General features: G+C 40.5%; 1 protein-coding gene across 12 annotated transcripts in view; it reads left to right on the top strand.

The window, feature by feature from the left end:
• Positions 1 to 15,127, top strand: part of TENM4 (teneurin transmembrane protein 4) — a 1,435,480-nt gene that overhangs the window by 912,528 nt on the left and 507,825 nt on the right. For 10 of the 12 annotated variants that reach the window (XR_004406800.2, XM_032990916.2, XM_032990914.2 and 7 more), the window contains one exon: positions 9,304 to 9,446. The exons of the other annotated variants lie outside the window; for them this stretch is intronic. The gene's annotated coding sequence lies outside the window, so the exon portion shown is untranslated. The remainder of the gene's footprint in view (positions 1 to 9,303; positions 9,447 to 15,127) is intronic. 12 annotated transcript variants of the gene reach the window in all.

The raw sequence follows: 15,127 nt of genomic DNA, 5'->3' as shown, positions 1-15,127 counted from the left end.
AGATAAAGTTGCTCTTTGACAAGGAAATTAAGTGATGCAGGCAACAAAGTTATTGGTTTAGGGGTTATCAAGAATTTATTTGAAAATAGGTCTTAGCTTGAGTTGCACTGTTTCCCTGCAGTTGCTTGCATATGGCTGTAGATCATATTTTCACTTGTAATTTTTGTGTGCATGGAATTTTACCAGTGTGAGGCTCAATGGAATGTCTCCATGTCTGTTTTTCCTTCTCTTTTATCCCTGCCAGGCCAGCACAAAAAACTCCATACCCTAGCTTTAAGGAAAACCATCCACAATGATAAGAAACAACCTCACATGCCAGATACGTTGGAAACTCAGACCAGCTGACTGGACTACAGTGAAGTGACAAGCATAGACTCACACAGAAGGCTGGATTCTGTGAACTCACATCAGCAGGGTATCTGCTGTGTTCAAAGCAGCCTGCAAGCTGCAAACAAAAAAACCCAAACATGCAGACAACTTGAATAATTCAACCTTTCCATAGTCCAATTCTTACCAGTCTTCGGCAGTGCATGTCCCCGTCTTGTTTACATTCATGTTCCCCACTTTAATGTTCCCCAGCTTCATTTTATAATGACACGGGCAGTACTTTCTCTCCTGTGTTCCTCATGAGCAAACAGATTTCTGTGTGTGTTTCATACCTTGGTTTAGGTTGTCAGTAGATGAGAATGCTAACTCCTGGCCAGATTTCACCCTCCCTTCTCTTCCCACAGGATTTAATTGATCGGTTTCATCATATGCAGCTTAACCTTGTGTAAGAACATGAAATGGCATATGGTTTCCATCCCAGAAAGATAATTGACCCCCAGGTGATTTCAGTCAAATGGGAAGAAAAAAAATATAGTGAGGTTGTTTGTGGAAGAGACAAGAAAAGAATGAAGGAGGGGAATGATTTTGCATGTGGTAGCTTTTTGAACTTTGAGCCCTGAAATCTCAGGTTTGATGAATGCACTCAATCTACTCATTATGGGAAAGCTGAAGCAGGTCTCAGGGTCTCCTGATCATGAAATCGATGCCCTAGGGCATCAGTGTGCACAATGCTTACTACACCAGCAAGCCCAGTCTCTTACTCAGCAAAGAGCTCTCTTGTTCTTGCTGGCCCGATCACAGAAGCACCTTCTCTCTCTAACAATGTTTGCATTTAGAGAGATAATATTGTCACTGGCTTCCCTTGACTTCTCTAGGGAGACTAACTCCACAGTACTCCATTGGCCCTTCAGTTTAAATTGTTTTACTTGGGCTTCTCATCCCCATTGCCAAATTAAAAGCTATTTTTTATGTTTGTTCCCTCTACTTTATGCTTTTCTTTCCGTGACATTGCATCTGTGCTGTATTGGATGATGTATGATAGGAGGAGAGCTGTTACATTTGTACATCAAATCCTATATCCGTAGTCTGCCCTACCCAGTCAAAACATATTTGTAGGTTTTACGTCTGATAAAGGTCATCTTCTGAAATGCAGAGGTGCAGAAGAATCTTCCTGAGTCTGAAGACAGATTAGCTGCAATGATCTTTCCTACAATTCATTTCTTTTGTAAAAGGAGGAAATATTCTGGATGGGTTCACCATTGCTTAACAAGAACTGTGAATCATGTCACTACATTGCAGTTGCAACATGGGAAATTTTGAGCAGGAGCAGGGGCACATACTGGAAAAGTTCACAGGGAGGAGGATTTAAGAAAATAAATTAAGACCGTGGTGCAAAGATCTGTATCCTTCTTCCTCTGTCTTTCAACAACTTGAAGAAGAAAAGATGCAGAAAACAACATTTTTCTTTAACAAGTTCAGATGGGAGAGAGAACTCCAAGTGTGTCACTTGACTACTAGAGGTAGGATGACATGAAATATGAAGCTGTCAAACAGGGAGCAGGACAGATCCAGATCTGAGAAGTCTAACATACTGAGCTCAACAATCTTGACTCCCTCCTCCCTAACCCCATTAGCAAGGGATACATCTCATGTGTTTATGCAGCACAGAACCATAAACAGTCTCATCTCTCCTATAAAATGGTCTCTGGCACCAAATCCTGTGGGGTGGCAGATGCTGTGGTCCTGGAGACCCATGCTCAAAGGAGATCTGATGGGTAACACATCTCATTCTCTTTGAGCTACCACTTAATTTGACGTTGTGCATTCTTATTGCTCCCCCTTGTTCTCACAGGCTGTCCTCCTTTGAGTCCTGGAAGAGGCAATTTTGGAGAGGTCTGTCCTCTTGCTATCAAAATGTCACAGAGCCAAGGTTGGAGCTGCTGTCCTACACCAGGCAGTTGCCCTTAGATCTCTTTGTAAGAGCATCCCACACCCATTTGCTGGATTTATTTCTGGCTTGGAGACTAAACCCTTTTGAGTCAGTGAATCCTGGCAAATGTTTCAAGCACCTGCCTTGCTTCTGGCTGAATGCTGAGCAGTGCTGTGGTTGGGTTTTTGCATAGTGTCTTTCAGGCTCTGAAATCTTGGATCTGTTGAGACAGTTCTCCTGCAGCTCCGTGGGATGCTCCTTTTGTCACCAACCATCTGCCAGTTCCTTTGGCTGCACAGGTATAAAGCACGCATGCCAGCCTGACATCATGTCAGCACTGAAAACTCCCCAGTAGTGTGTGTTGTGTGCAAACAAGATGCTTCATTCCAAGTATGGGGGAAAATTTCTAACATTCTAAGAAAAAAGCCCTCAAGCACCCTGGAGAGAGAGAAAAAAATAATCGTTTTCTTTTTTCTCAATATCAAAAGATCAGGTGATAAAGTGTTGTGGTTTAGGCCTAATTGGCAGCCAACCACAATGCAGCAGCTCTCTCTCCCTTCCCCTCCGGCAATGAGAAGGGACAGAGATCCAGGCTTGGGGTTCAAGATAGGACTGGGATGGGGAAAAATCCCCTTTTTATCATCACGAGCAAAAGTCAGACTCGTTAGGGGAAGAAAAAAAGAACCTACATTTATTACAGACACTAACAACACATAACAGAGTAGGACAGTGAGAAGCATTGCCACATCTTGAGAACACCTTCCCCCCACCCCTCCCTTCTTCCCGGGCTCAGCTCTGCTCCCGATATCTCTACCTCCTCCCCCAGTGGCGCAGGGGCAGGGAATGGGGGGTGCAGTCAGCGCTGCCACTGCCTTCATCTTCGGTGAGAGGAGTGTCCGAAACTTGTTCCTCCTGCTCCATCGTGGTCCCCCTCTCACAGGAGACAGTCCTCCACAAACTTTCTCCGACTTGAATTCCTCCCATGGGCCGCAGCGTTCCCCACACTGCTCCATCATGGGTCACTAACTTCCTCCGACTGGATTCTCTCCCACGGCTGCAGCCCTTCCCGAGCTGCTCCGGCGTGGGACTCCCCCGCATGCTGCAATCCTCCCAGCACTGAATTACAGCAGCGGGGCTGCCTTTTCCCATGAGACCCCGGCCTTCTTCGAGCACAGTACCTTGATCATCTGAGCAGGAGCCACAGGCCATAAATCAATGTCTGCTCCACTGTAGATCTCCATGGGTGGCAGGGGGGGGCCGCCCTGCCGTCTCACCACAGGATACAGGGGGGGTCTCTGCTCCAGCACACCTCCCCCCTCCTTTCTTCCTCTGTTCCTCCACTGACTTTGGTGTTCATGCAGCTGCAGCAACTCCTCCTCACAAGTCTGACTGCTCCTTACCACGTCCCTTCTTAAATACGTTATCGCAGAGGCGCAGCTGATTGGCTCAGTTTTCCAAACAGAAGTGGAGCTGACGTGGAGCTGGGGGAGTTTCGGGAAGCTTCTCACGGGGGGCCGCCCCGATAGCCCCCTCCCCTGCCACCAAAAAACTCCACCACTCACTCAACCCAGGACATAAAGGAAGGGGGAAAATGTCATTTATGACAGGTTCCACACGTAATTGGTCAACAGGCTATATCAAGGTGGGGGTGATAACATCAAAATCTATTCGTATCAAAGAGCAGCCACAGTAGCAACATGTGGCCAGCAAGTAGAAATTCTGTGCCAATGCAAAACTTAACTGGTGCTGGCAAAATGGACCTAACCCAGCTGGTTCTTTCAGAGTCCCAGGAAGTATTAGAATATTACTTTCAAGTTCTTCCTCCAATGAAATGGCTCACAACCATGTACTGCCAACTGAAGTATAAGTAGGTGAAAGCCACACCTGAAAGAAACATTTTGTTTCCACTACTTGCAAAGTTTGGTCGATACTCCAGTAAAATTATCAGTGTTTTACTTTCTTCATCCGGATGCAGAGCTATTGGATTGTTTCACTGCATCTGGACTACCCAAGGTAACAAAGATGACACAAAAGCCGTTACTCCAGTGTGCCTGGAATAATACAAGATGTGTATTATATTATATGCAGCTGTGCCTGATAGGATTAAGTAGTTCCCATTTTACAGACAAGATCACTTAACTGCAGGGAATTATGCAGGTACAATATTAAACAATGGACACCGGTTCCTTTTTCACATGCCCAGTTGGTGATTATGCAAGAAAATTGGCATCAAAGTCTCTCAAGATGAAATTCTTCTTGCCCTGGTGAGGTAGCTGGAAACAGTGTCCCATTACAAGTATTTTGGCTTTTGTGTGAGTACATGGAAGAGCCAGGGACAGAAACCTGGGAATCTACTTGCTTGGCTTCATTTTAGGGACTCTGAACCACAGAATATCACAGAGGCTGGAAGGGACCTTGGAAATCACCTAGTCCAACCCACACTTCTCAAAGCAGGGTCAGCAACAACAGCTCAGGGTTGTGGTCAGTCAGGTTTTGAATATCACCAAAGATGGAGACTCCACAGCCTCTCCGGGCATCCTGTTCCAATATTCTACCACACTCCTCCAGTCCAGAAGTTTTACGGGACTCAAGTGTTTTTATTTCTCTGCTGTTGATTCACTGATACAGAAGATGCATATGTGTAGAATATTAACCTTTATTCAGTAGACCAAAAAGCTCTCTTTACAAGGCTTGGTAACCTGTTGGTTGCCTTTGTGAGTATTCATAAATAATTGAGCTTTCTCAGCTGAAGCAGGGCAACCCTTGGCCACAGTATTATTCATCTTATTTAATAAAGGATGTTCTGGTGGTACATTCAGGATCAAGATTTTTGTTAATGCTGGAGGACAGTACAGGTATCCTAGCCAATTAATGTGCCTGTTCCTACTAACTATAAAGGGATCTGTCATCTGTTCATCTGGCACTGTACCTCCAGCCTTACATAATCATTTGTGGATATACCCAGGAGTTTCAATAGTTAAAATTTCAGCTTTTACAAGTCATCAGAAACCTTCAAGAAAGATGGATTTGGTAAATAGTAGCCTGTAGCAGAAAACTGGAGGGGAAAAGAAAACAGTATTCAGGTGATGGTAAGTTCTGTAAAATGGGCCAAAAGCTGTCTGAGGAAGAATCTTTTTCATTCTATTTCAACCAAAGTACAGGGATAGGAGAAAAGGAAAATGCATCTAAGGAACACTGGTGGATCCAGGCTGGTTTAGCCTTTATGGGTTAATAGCTCATTTGAAACTGATGTTTTCAGTGGTTCTGAAATTGCAGGAAGTGGTCTGTGGCCAAGAGGGAATAATGACTCAAGGAGACATAATTTCTAGGGAGGAACTGAGGTCCTGCAGTTCTGTTTTGGAGGAAACACATGCCACAGAATGAAATTCCCCACAGTTTCAAGGTTAACAGAGGAGCTGGTGGCTGGCGGAGAGAAATCTGAGGAGGGAAACAGAAAATATGAAACGATCTCTGTGTGTATGTGTGCATGCAATGTTGTACCACACAGCTAACACATTTTGTCCTTTAGCCAGGAATTTGAGCTGAAACGCCCTTTTGCAGTGTCTTTGCAAGACGCATAGCAGATCTCTCATTCAGGGTAGTTAACAATTTCATGTTAATTCATCTGGTGGAAACATTGGGATCCGGGCTTTGAAATGTTTTAATGGTTACCATCCTCAGTTAGATAACGGACAGGCAGAAGAGGGAGGTGCGGAGAAGCTCTGCTCATCTTGACATTCCACCAGATGAGAAGACATTGGTGGCCATGCACAACTTTCACCACTCTCATTGTCACTTCTGATGTTTTCCTATCAATACACTCACATCTGAGAATTATGAACCAGCTGTTCACAAAGACCATTACAAATCAATCCCACCAAATCGGCAGAGGCACAAAAGTTAGCTCTAGCCTAAGTTTAATCAGCAAATCTCCTTGGAGTCAGTGGAGAGAGGCACCTCTGGAGGGCAATTCAGAGCAGGAATATGACTGCAAGGGCAGCATTAGCCTTTATGACTATTCTTCCTTTGCCAAGAGTCAATGGGATCAATTCTTAGCTGAGCAGAGAAGACTTATGCTGGCTAAGAAGCAGTCCCGGTATCAATAAAACCACCACAGTGTGAGCTCTGTATCACAGAACTACCATATGTCTCCACTTATGGGGATTGAGCATGGGGGCTGTGGAGGGAATTACTTTTCTGGGCAGGTTAATGTAACAAAAAACAAGCAGCTCTGCAGCCCTTAATCTCCCTAAAGCCCGTAGTCTCAGCCCTTCTATGATTTACTCTGTGCTATGCTTCATTATGGAGTCTTTAAACACCTAAGCTAAAGATAGAGAAAGCAATTTAAAAAGAAAACACAACTTTGGCTCCTTTAGTTGGATTTTTGGAGATGTAAGGTTCCTCTTGGGTTAAACTTATTAGATTTTTGTAAGGTTGTTTATATAGTAAAGTCCAAGCGCTATGGAGTAGGCACCCAAAATTAATACCAAATTCTAGAATATTTAAAAACTCAAGATAAATTAAGGTGTTTAGAATTGTGCATTTTAAGCATTACAGAATTTTTGTCTTTTTATTTTTCTTTCAAATATGGAACTCCTATTTCCAATTTAGTAACAAAATCTGACAGTACTGCTCTTATTTTTATAATAATCTTATTCACAGTACTCCAGGAACTGCAACTTCAAGAAGAAAATGTAAATGAATGCTTGAGTATATAAAAATGCCTTCATTTAATACCTTGGGGTTTGGGTTTGCTTTTTTTAAAAATTTTTGCGCTTTTTAATTTATATTTTTTCCTCCTCAAGAAGTATCTAATACTAATTTTCTAAGGTATCCAATACCAATTTTCTTCACTTTAATTATGTCTGAAATATACTGTTCATTGTAAACAAAACACATTCTTATTTAACATGCAGATTTTAGCTTGGGGATTTGAAGCAGTCTAATGGGCTAAGACACGTACTCTGTATTTCCATTCATTTACTCATAGAAGTTTGTCAGGACTTGCCAGATACCTTTGAATAATCTCAACTTTTCTTTGTGTTGTGATTTTTCTTTTCCTTGTTGAATTAATACAAATACATTAATTGAGCTGTTGGTAGAGAGAAGATAAACTGTTTCCAACAGTTCCTTCGCTGCTGTAAATCAGCATAGTGCCACTTACATCAGTAAAGCTACTATTTACCCCAGCAGAACATCTCCTCCTTCAGTTCTAATATTAACTCAGTTAAAAATAGGAGATTTATATTTAAACCTCTGCTTCCTGAAGTGACAGTAGGTGGGCCAACTTGTAACATGATCAACATTTACAGCATTATCTCTACTGGAATCCATTTGTCAGCTCCTAACAATCAAAACATAATGGCTTTTTGGAATTACCATTAATTTTTACAAAAAAGCAAGAATATTAATTAAAAAAAAAAAAAAAAAAAAGGAGCACTGACATAAGATACATGCATGTGCATAAACAGCATGCAACATGAAAGTGTTGGCATCCTGGTATGCAACCCGTTCCCTGAAACAGTATTTTTTGGGTGGTGTGCTGGCATTGCATATGGGGAGTAGCAAGGGAAGGGGGGGAAGGGGGGGCGTGTCTCAGAGCCCTGTTGTCAGTGCATAACTTGTGATTTAGTTTTATAATAAACTTAGAGACATAGGAGATGCCCAGTGGCATTGGAGATGCCCAGACTTATTTAAAAGACTGGCAGAGAAGATGTGGGATCTGCAGGAAACCCATTTCTTTCTGAATTGCAGCTGAAGAACAGTCAGGATAATTAGGGCATCTGTAGTGGTACTGGACAGTTTTGAGTGGACAGCTGAGCTGGGCTGTGTCTTACATCTGCAGTCACACGTTATTCTTCACGTTATTTTTTGATAACACTGAGGGGCGTGCTAATTGTGACCCATCAGTAGCTATTGGCCTTTAGCAAGATCATCTACTGCCTTATTTTCACTGCTGGGCCACATATTACACCTATGAGTGTAGACACTAACTGAGTGACAGTACCCAAACATTCCTTACAATAAACTTATTTAGAGATTTAAGTGTCTACAAAATTGAGAGTTGTGTTCAAGTCCCCATTAAATAATAAGCTGCTAAAAAAATGTTCAGGGCATTACCAAATTACGTTGAAAGTTGTCTCAACAATACGGACCATGGGACTGAGACAGTCATTTTTTGAAGTATGTTGATGTATATTGAAATATATCCAGGTGTCATACACAGAGGTCTCTATCCTCTAATTTCTTTAAAAAGACTGTAAAACTATAATATTTTAGTGATATTTTATAATAAGCATAAATATGCTTTATTACCAGCATTAAGCATGAAATCTAGAAAAAAGTAAAGCAATTGTTAGAAAGTTTGTCGCATGGAAAGCGTATTTTCTCTTTCTCCAGATTTAAATATGTGCACGTACTAACTTAGGTCCAATTTCATTCCATGCAGCTTGAAGCACCTCACGTGGTGTACAGTTACTTGCTATCCAGCCTTTGAAACCACATCTAAACTGCAAAGCCACCAATGGTTGGTGGTGTGCCCTGTATATCTTGGGTAGGAACAAGCCTGGACTATACCATAACTCTGTTCTGCTTGCCTGGGTTCCTGAGGAAATCAAAGCATGGGAGGGCAGCTTGGGCATGGTTGTCCTGTAGATATGAAGGAAGATAACTCTTTCTCCATATCGATTCAGACATAAAGACATATACCAGCTGCTGTCTGATGAGATGGTAGCCTGGGGAGAACATGCTTCTGATGTAGGTACTTTTAAGGCCAGGTCAGACAAGGCTCTGAACAACCAGACCTAGCTGAAGATGTCCCTGCTCATTGCAGGTGGGCATTGGACTGGATGACCTTTAAATGTCCCTTCCAACCCAAGCTATTCTATGTTTCTAGCTTAGTCAAGTGCTCACAGTTTAGGGGAATTCTGGGTCTTTGAACTTATGAAGGATCCTACATGGACAGTCCTGACAGCTGCCATGCAAACAACCTTCATAAATCCATGCCAGACTTTTCTGACACCCAACACCTGGCTCCTTTTCTGTAGTGAGAATGGCTGGACCATTGCAGTGGCGCACTGATTTTTGTGGATGGTGAACACAAAAAGGGGAGTGAGAAGAGACCACCCGAGTTATTCTGACACATGACTTGAGTGCTTTCTATTCTTAGACAGATGAGGATCTGAAATATGTAAGTACACTATTATTGTTTTTCAGATTTATTTTTAAAAATGAGAGAAAGAAATAAAACTCCTAATCTATCATGGGTGTGGAATTTATACATTTATCATTTTCTTTTCATGTGTGTTTATACTTAAGTGGAGTTGATAAATCAAGCTATTCTTCATGATATTTTAAAGCATCATTATTTGTCTCTTGATTCCATCCTTGTTTTTCTTTAAGGAAATGAATAGAGCAAAACCCATGAAATTATATTTTCAGTGTCATTTTAAATTTATTGTCTAATAAATAGTAATCACTTGGAAAATCCATTTTTTTTTTCTGTATTGTTAACAAGAAATTTAACCAAAATGATTGAATCAAGACGAGAAATGTTCCCAGGTTCCTGAAGCTTGAATAAGTGACATTGTCAATGTTAATGTGCTGTTCTGGAAGTTCGTTTGAAGTATAAGAAATAACCTAAATGTAATTTCATGGCAGCTTATATACTACTTAGCATAATTTATTCTTTACTACAGAGCCTCCATTCTCAGTGTTTCACCAGCATTTCTAACTCACCAAATACCTACCAACGCTCACCTTTTTATTCTTCCACACTGACAATACAAGCAAAGGTAACACTTTTTTTTCCGCAACAAACTGTATTTTGACTTCCAAATTGACAACTTTATCTTGACTCCCACCAACACTTGCTGAATGAGCATAACTACCACTGATTTTACAGTATCATGTGGATCTACTACTTATGACTCATCTAATGATGCTGCATAAGATGCCTGTTAGAACTGTATTATCCCCCATAAAGCATTATTTGTCCTTAACAAAAGATAAATAGAACATGTCAGCCACAGAATACTGTACCTCAGTTTTACAAATGAGTGCACATCCAAAAGTATTTCAAAGAGAACAAAAGAAAATCAATAGAAATTTGAAATGTTCATAAAGTGTTACATATACCAAGGCTTTAACTAGCCACAGATAAAGATTTAGAAAAACAATAAAGTTTATTTTTACAACTTCACATCAGGAACTCTGTACTTCGAAGTACAGAAACAAAACAACAAGAACTGTAATGGCCTGACTTGTAAGGATGAGGCTGAGTTCTATGACACTTCTGATTTTGAAATTTAGCACAGGAGAATGTCTTTACTCAGATACGGTTCAAAGTATAGCTTTATGTTTCAAGGATGTATTGATTCTCCTTTTTTTTTTATAAAGAATAAGCATATGCTTGTATTCTTCCCTTGGTCCAGGCTATAATTATGTGTTTCAGATTACTGTGTTTATATAATAACGAGACTAGCCTGAATTCTTGCAGCTTTGTGCAAGTTTTTGAAAATACATATTGTAACAGTGACAGGCAGATTGTTCTTGATATGTCTTTATTAAAATAAATGTATTTTAAGGAATGTTTAGATTTCTGACTGTAGCTGGCTGATTTTTAGAGATTGGTATATCAATCATGTCATTATATCAAGCCTCTTTTCTTTTTCTTTTGGTGATTCCCAGAGATCTTTCAATAAAAGAAACTATAGCCTAAGCATCTCCACTATGTTAGACAGAGAAACCATGTTTTTTTAGGACAAATGAAAATTATGGTGAGGCAATAGTAGAGCACTCAGATTTCCTTTCAGAAAAGAAAAGAAATTAAAAGACTCTGAGTGGTAAAGTGGAAGAGTTGGACATTTTCTCAGACAGGCAGATATGAAAAGGTTGTTGATGATGCCATGAAATATATGCATATCTCCAGATAGGAGTTTTTGTGTTGTAATTCAATCAGCAGCTATTAAAGTATCTCATTCCTGTAAGAAAAAGCCCTCATAAATATCAGAACTTTCTTAAAAAGAGGAATAAAAACTCAGTTGCCACAGACTGTACTTTTTAAGAGACCTATCAACCTAACCTAGACGTTTTGATAGCTATGGAAACAAGCCAAGATTATATTAAAAATTGGTATTGTGCTGGGAGTAACCCCTGCCAGATGTATTGCATATACCCTGCTGTGTGCATGGATATTTATGGATATGTCTATACAACATATCCAGTCAAGGAAAAAAAATATTTATGGGAAGGTGTGCTAATATCTGGTTGTCCATGGGTACAACATACAGTGTTAATACAATGACCTAGTAAATGAAAATGAAGGACAGAAATGAAGGGTCATTCCCATAGTGATTCAGTAGTTCAAAGGCATTAATAACTACTACATATCTGCTGGAAAAGAGTGAATGGGGGTTTCGTTCATCCTGGTTCCCCGTGATAACTCTCTGATAGTAAATTGCATCCACCGCTAGCTGTATGGGGGAACCCTGACAACTGGGGAGAATTTGAGTTTTCTGAACCACGCGTCTCCCCACATGTCACCAGGATGAGGATTTACATTTGTGTCCTGGAATGGATTTATAACCTTGCAGAAATGCACAAGAGTAATAAGTGGATCTTATCAGTATGTCTGACCAGTTTTGAGTTCCTGCAGAAACACTGCCACGTAAGGATCTCCTCTGAGGTACTCAGATATCAGTGTGATTAGCCTGGCAGACAGACCTCTGTATTGGGAAAGGAAGGTCAGTGCTTCTGGGACAATAGGAGACATAAGGATTCAATAATAATATCTTATTATTCTATCAAATGATGTCTGCAGAACACTTTCAAATCATTATGTGAAGGACAAAGGATGCTATATATATAGAGGGTAAAGGCTGACATTTCTACAGTGCATTTAATTAACAGAATTCCATGCAAGCCTGGTCTTTGGAAGAAAAATAATCTTTGGTTGCACACTGGGCATGTTGAGCTTCCATAATAAACACACAGGCAACCGCTGTAAGGTATCTACTGAATCAAGGCTGTTGTTTTGCTGGTGCCATGTCCTCAAAGACCCCAAGGTTGAAAGACCTTCTATAAAAGTGAAATCTGTTTTGCTTACTATAAGTAAGGGGTTGATGGATACAAGAAAAAGGAGCAGTAATTGGTAATTTTTATTAACAGTGCTTCTCAAGCTATTGGAGCTCTTGACATAGCTGAATTTCAGTGAGGAGACACAATATATCTAGGTAGGAATATTTTCCCCAAGCCCATACAAGAGCTGTTCATAGGAAGTATTGTGGTTTCTTTTGTTAAGGAGTGGTCAAATGAGCACTAGTTAGCATATTTTTTATGTGTTCCTACTAAAAATTTGACATTTTCTTCTTCTCCTGGGGTGCTTCAACGTATCCAAACTTCAGAATCAGTGCAGCACAAAGTAAAGCTACTTACTGCTCTACGTCAGGGTTTACCCCTATTGTTAGGGAAAAGGGACACAGGAGATGATCAGAAATGATCATCCTACTACGGCCTTAGTTCACTCATTGTATCCCACATGGTTTATTCTCTCCATGATCACAATCAGGTTTTGGATCCTCCTCTGCAGCAGAAAATTGAGGGCAGTGATATGGCCTAGTGTGGAGATCAGAGAGCTGAGATGTGGTAATCTTACATCTACTCTGGATTTACAAGGGTTTGATTTTATCAGCCTGTCTTGCATATTTATACAATGAAATTAATGAGATTGACTGATATTCATAAAGGACATTGAGATAAATAGAATAAAAATACCCCTTAGTATTTGCATGGTTTTATTATATTTTTTTTTTCCTTAATGATACATTCTTTCCAGCAAATGGGCCCAGGATGGGAATAGGTAATATACTCAGATCCTTGCAGCCTCCACTGTATAAATTAATTTCCAGCACCCTGCCCTTTAGTTGAAAATATTAAAGTATACTACCTGTTTCATTAGACATGGATCATTTCTATAGTGCATGGATGACATTGCTGTGTGATAATTTATCAGAAGGATTAGGGAAAGGCATAGAATGCTACAACTAGCAAATAAAGCTGATTCTGTTTTTAGAGGTGGGACAAGAATAAACATATTTGCTGATGTGCACAGTAATTCTTTTCCTCAGATATAAACCTGTTGGGATAGCTACATTGTGTGGACTGAGTCATAGAGCTCTCTTGGAAACCAAAAATATCTTTATAAATTGAATGTTTTTAATGGAATTAACAAGACTGCCACTGTAGTAGCTTCATGTTTGAAGTCACTATCTTTGCCAGTCTATGAGAGAATAAATTGTATAATAGGTGCAAAGTGGTTAAAAAATAAAAACTGCCAAACAATTATTTTTTTTTTTTTTTTAATTTTTTCCAAATTAAGGTGATAAGATGTTTGAACAGCTTGTCCAGGGAATTTGGGTAATCTCTGTACTTGGTGACTTTCAAATAGTAGGACAGGTTCTTGAACCACATAATCTAACTGGATGAAGTTTTGACTACAGATCTCCAGAGGTCCTAGTCAAACCTGAATTATTTTGTGATTCTAGGAAGGGAAGCCATCAAAGAAGGAAGTTCAAAGAAAAATTTGAAAAGCGCATCTTTATCATTATCCAAAGGCATCTCTATAGCTACAGCTGCTTTAGTGGGACAAGGAGTTTTTGTGTTTATCTACTTCTCAGAGGGAAGAACAAGTCCACCTTCCCTGACAGCTCTTGGAAACAGTGTGAGGAGAGGTCAGATGAATTTGCTGACACCCACATTAACTTCAGCTAAATGTTAGCTGAAGTTTCCTTTCTCCACATCATCACTTTTATAGTGGGGATTTAGCACTGCATATTCTGCACTAGATATTCACATTCAAAGAAGTGGGATGATGTTTCTGTCTGGGGGCTTTTCCATCCCTGTAAGTTCCCTTCACATATAATGCCATTGCAGTCGCTATACTTGAACAGTAAAGTGAACTGTTATCAGCTGCTTCAGAATACCCCTGCTAAGGACGAAGTTAATCCTTCTGGGTCCTCGACTCAGGTTGCTTATAACAGCAATATGATGGACACCATAGCCAAAACCAGACTGCCTGAGGGGTCAAGATATGGGCCAAGTGGCTTCTCCAACTCCTGAATTTTCCTACTCAAAGTGCACTGTGATTTGCTTCAACCCAAAGCCAGAGGCCATATGGACAACACTGACATGCTTGTTGGGATTCTCTTACCATCTGCTCCCACCTTTCTCATCTCCACTCTGTCCCATTCCTTTATCCTTGCTTGATTTTCCTCACTGCGGCATGAGTGGGGGAAGCAATTTTTTCTGTTTGTCTCCTTGTTTCTGTACTACAAGAAGGCAGGATTTTAGGTAGGAAATCAACAGTGTGTGTATCATGGCTGAAGTTTGAGAAGAAGGCTCCATCATATCCATTATATCTACTCTGTCCTCACAAGTAACTCTGCATTGAACCAGAAAAACAATTTCAGGTTCTTGAACCCTCACAACAGTAGGATTCCTATATTGTATTTTCTCCTCAGGCTTTACTGAAGTTGGATCTAGGTAGACAGACTGGTCTCTTGGCCACTGTTCTGAAGAGAACTCCACACTGTGTTGTCCTCTCTGTATCTAGATTTGTGCTATTTTTGGTGAGTCCAACTACTATGGCTGTGTGAGATGCTCCTTGAAAAATTTTCTTCTGCCCTTCCAAATCATGCCTGCTGCATAAGTCCCAGGTCACCATATTCTAGTAAAATGTCTGCAGACTTGGAGTTAAGGGTGTTTGTGGCAAATGATTGTCTGAGACACAGTCTTCTGTTGTGTCAACTTCTATTTCACTTGGGTGGCCTTCAGCTGATAGGAGTGATTTCAAGTTCCGTCCCATTAGAAATA

Source organism: Tyto alba, unplaced genomic scaffold (assembly GCF_018691265.1).
Source record: "Tyto alba isolate M040663 unplaced genomic scaffold, T.alba_DEE_v4.0 Super-Scaffold_2, whole genome shotgun sequence".
NCBI lineage: Eukaryota > Metazoa > Chordata > Aves > Strigiformes > Tytonidae > Tyto > Tyto alba.
The sequence above is the reverse complement of the archived record's forward strand: the minus strand, read 5'-3'. Positions and strand labels throughout refer to the sequence as shown.